The sequence below is a fragment of the Capsicum annuum genome, chromosome 6, assembly GCF_002878395.1.
Source record: "Capsicum annuum cultivar UCD-10X-F1 chromosome 6, UCD10Xv1.1, whole genome shotgun sequence".
Classification (NCBI taxonomy): Eukaryota; Viridiplantae; Streptophyta; class Magnoliopsida; order Solanales; family Solanaceae; genus Capsicum; species Capsicum annuum.
The window spans coordinates 166446433-166451342 of NC_061116.1; the positions used below are offsets into that span (position 1 = coordinate 166446433).

The window sequence follows — 4910 nt, forward strand, 5'->3', positions numbered from 1 at the left end:
TGATTTTATGAACATGAAAATTGTTAAAGTACAACCCTAGCTTCTTTGTAATTTTTTGAATGTAGAAACTGTTAATGATAAAGATGACATGATTATTTTTAGATTGAATTTTAAGGAGTTACACTTTGAAAAAAAGGGAGTTTTCTGTTATTACTGGATTGAAATGTGGGAAGAAATATGATTTTTTTCTGATCCGACAGTACCGAATAGATTGTTGCAAAAATACTATTCCAGACAGGAAAAGATTAAGAGATCAAATTTCTACTTAGATTTTACCGGTGAAAATGATACCGGGAAAAAAGTTACTGGCAAAAAAATTATTTTCATGAATGAAAATTTGTACAAAATTGGAAGGATATATTTCATAATCACATTTTTAGAACCGGATTTATCAAGAAATTTTATATTGAAATATTATTTTGATTTGGTTGATTCTGGTGCATATCTGAATTTTGATATGCAGTTACTTGTGTGTAGTTACTTGTGTGTAAAAGACTATCCGTACAAACAATAGATTGATTAGCGATATTAGTTAATAACAACATAAATATTGCACCAAAATCTTGGCACTAACATAGGATAATTTAATTTTTGAATTAAACAACCATCAAGGTTTGTATTATCTACAAGTAGGGGGAGGATATTACATATTATCCCCGGCCTTTTCAACAAATCCGTCAGCTGAAATAATATAATATTATATTCACTAGGGAACACATTCATGAAATTGAGTTGCTGGTTGTCCGATTATCAAATAAAACTATTGAAACATACCATTCACATCATGAACAAAAATGTATTGAAAAGTTCAATTGAATGAATTTAAAAATTAAAAACTTCAGAAAAATAAGCATCAAACGTTATTTAGAAAATATCATCCAAAAAACATATCACTAGTTTAATAAACAACAGAAAGAACTAAAATGTGTTTTTAACTAAACACATGGCGGATGTTTGTGGCATGTCGTTCGGTTGTGACCTTATCTATTGCATCTACTGCAAGTCCCCCTTGACCTCTTACATTTGTCTTTATTTGGTGCTTTCTATCTATCTGTAGAAGGTCTCTCAAGCGGCCTTTTATAATCTGACAGCAATACCATTTCATCCAGCAATTCTTGTGGTATTTTTCATGTGCTTTTACAAGAAAGAGGTTCAACTGGTATTGCATATGCATCTCAAAAAATTTTTTTGCTATAATATGGGAAGCAATAATTCTCTCCATTCTGATTTCTGTATGTAATAACAGTCATGGCATGACTACAAGGTATCTCATCTAATTGAAATTGTCTGTAACTATATTTTCGACTTTGCAGACAAACTGTGAAACTTTTAGCCACATCAGTCACTGTATGCAAAAATTCAGTTGATGCTCTTACCTTCAAAAAAACATATTAGTCATGCTCAAAACATATAATGATCTTTAAAAAAATATTAATAAATAATTCATAATATTTATATAATGTATTATTGCATAATTAAAAACTTACTGTCATATCGTAAGATTTTTCGCGATTTTCCTTAAGGATTTCATTGTACTTGATTGTTAGATTTGTGAATGTGTTATCTGCTTCTTCTTTATGTTTTGCATTCCATAATTCAATAGTCAACCTCATAAAATTCATTACTGAAACAACAGACAATCTTCTAGCAATTCTATTGGTATTGTTTATTGATTCCGCTATGTTTGGCGTCAATGTCTAAGTCCTTTCAACTGTAGAATATATTCTTGCCCATTTGTGATATCCAACTTCAAACAATAATCTCCTCACTCTTTTATCTATTTGATCCACCCTCCCCATTATTTCTTCAAATTATTACAGAGTATATGCCTTTGCCATGGCAAAAAAAAATTTTCACGTTTCATCAATATTTTTACAAAAATTCGTCTTTATATTCCCCTACAAATGTCAAATGCATGCATGATGTGAAAGATTGGGATATACTGTTGAAGTACTTTTCCATATGCTATCGTTTCTATCTGATACGATACACATACCCTCTCTTTAACCAAATGCTTCTCTAAATTTTTCAAAAAATCATGTCCACGATGCAATATTCTCAGAATCAACAAGGCATACGCTAGTAGTAGTATATGACCTGATTTCATTCAATAAGTATATGCAAGATAAGTATTCATTAAACAAATAATTCAAAATAACAGATAAATAACTAAATTCATATCAGATTCATACCAAATTCACACCAAAATCAGCAACATAGATAAACATACAGTTGTAATAGAAAACAATAATGAAAGTTACCCCCAGGGTCCAAAGTGCATGCAATCAACATAGTTTCACTATATAGTGATTTTAGAGCAGCTCCATCAACAACTACTATTGGCCTACAATATTCCCAACCTCTAATAGAAGCATCTAATGCAATAAAAGCATACAAAAATTGATTTTCATCTGTTTTTTGCAAACTAAAAACAGATCCAGGATAAGTTTCGTCCAAAATGTACAAATAACATAAAAAATTTTTATATGATTCTGTAAGATCACCACGTAACATCTTAACTGCCTTTTTCTTTGCACGCCATGCTTGATTGTAAGTTAAAGACACCTCATATTGTTTCTTTATATCAGCAATAATATCATTTGGGGTGTACACTTTTTTAACATTTACATAATTGTGCAATATTAATCCAACGATAACAGTTGTCATTCCTTGTCGCCTCACATATATCTGATCTTTTATTGATAATGTGTGTATTTCACAATACTTTCTTATTTTGAAAATCTCATATTCATTCATACTTGAAGCTCGAAGAAATCATGTACAATCACTCACTAGACAAACCATGTAATAGCTATTTAACATGCAGTATAAGCGAGCATTAAACAATCAAACCAAATTAATATATCAAATCATAATTTATTATTTTCAAGAAATATTGAATACCAAAATTTTTATCTGTTGGCACTAGACCGTTGACGTGAAATGAGAATTGATTCACAAATGCATGAAGTTTCATAACATTTGCAAGTGTCTCCTTGTCCTTATAAACTTGATTAACAGCTATCTTTGAATTTCTTGGATCACATATAATTTCAATGCTTTCTTCACCAAATAATTCTACCTTCGGACTTAATCCAAACAAACGAACTAAATCATTTGTGTATAGATGTTGTCGGTCCACATTTACTTCATTATAACTTTCATTCCCAACACAAACAATTGATCGTTCTGTGTATTCTATTGGATTCGTTGATATATCATTATACAATAGATATTTAATGAAAAAATCTAAAGTTGTTATTTTTTGGTCCAAATACACTCTAACTCCGGTATCATTGTGTATGATCATTGGTGGACAACTATCACTAACTATGTATCGAATTTCAATCCAAAAATAATTAGTGTCTAGCTTCAGTTGAGTCGCTATTACTTTTACCACCCATTATATTTTGTATTTGAATCATACATAATTTCGTCAACACAAAAATCTCTGGGTTTTCCTGTCATAATGTATATATGATTGTTGAATATTTTAATTTCAGTAAGATGTAATTGAATAATTAAAAAAATTATATTATAAAATTATATATCAAAAAGCCAATCACAACAAATACTAAAATATTATTATTACAATTTAGAACAATATTAAAAAAATGTAAAAGCATTAGTAAAAGTAAAACTTCAATGTAGATTAAAAAAGAAAATACCACGCTAAGTAACAAATCAAATGAAATTGACAATGTAAGTATATTGAAATAACACAACACATTGGCTGTATAAATATATTAACACAGAATGCAGCACAACATATTAGTAATGTAAAATTTTTTTAAAAAATATGTTGTTTGTTTTCATAAAATATATTACCTTTTACGTCCCATCTTTCTCCATATTGTATCATAATTGAATGTAAACAAGTATCATCCATAATGCATCAATTTATATCATTTTTTGATTTATTTTTTTTAACTGTTAAATTCAAATTATTTCAATCAAATGCAAAAATATGTATTTCAATTGAAATATTTTGATTTGAAAGAGAAAGAAATTAAATTTTTTGATATCAGGTAGTTTGTTGGAATGTTCAAGAAAGAAAAGAAGATTCTATATGTCTCTTGTTTGCTGTATGAAGAAGATGAAAATAAAAAGACGTGACTTATTAAATAATAAAAATAACGGTTTTAGAGATAAAATAGGGAGTGTGTGATGGATAAGTGTTTTCTATTATTAAGAATTCCAGTTGTTATGAAAACATTTTTTTTTTAAATTTTGTTTAATATATAATAATCTGTAAAAACAGATTTAGAGATAAAATAGGATGGATGAAATCTGTATGTAATTGTTTTTATTATTAAGAATAATTTCAGTTTCAATTTTTATATATAAAAAAAATATTTTTTTTCTTAAATTTGCTATTTCTTGCAATCTTATAAATATTGTTATAAGTTGCAATAAACAATCTAAGATTGTATATATACATTTTTTTCCAATATTATATATTGGTAACTGTCCATGTTGTATATGATATAATTGATAATTATTAATGAAATCATAATTATAGGCATATTTAAATCACCGATAATATAGATCATATTCTTAAGCAAAATACAAATTAACTCTAAACAAAGAACATCAAATTTGACATAAACATCAATAATTTGACAGGACAATTTTCTGATAATAGTTTGTCCTTATTTTATATATATGAAATCATGATTTAATGCTCAACACGACTAGCTGTGAGCATAACTGAAAGAAGAAGCATGCATATTGTTTTGAGCTTCTAACTCATTCTTTTTCCTAATAATGTCATCATCAACATGCAAATCTTCCTCCACTGATAACACCACGCTCTCTGGTCGACCATGGGGGCCGTTAACAATGTTTTCCTTAACTTTCATATTCTCTTCAATGTGCTTTACTTCTGTTTTTTCAACCATTGTTGTCTT

General features: G+C 28.2%; 1 long non-coding RNA gene across 1 annotated transcript; it reads right to left on the bottom strand.

Annotated features, from left to right (window-relative positions):
• Positions 1-750: 750 nt before the first annotated feature.
• LOC124899732 lies at positions 751-4087 on the bottom strand. Its single transcript, XR_007057258.1, has 2 exons — positions 3829-4087; positions 751-1376 (listed from the first exon to the last, which is right to left on the bottom strand). It is a non-coding gene; the product is annotated as an uncharacterized LOC124899732 (long non-coding RNA).
• Positions 4088-4910: the final 823 nt, after the last annotated feature.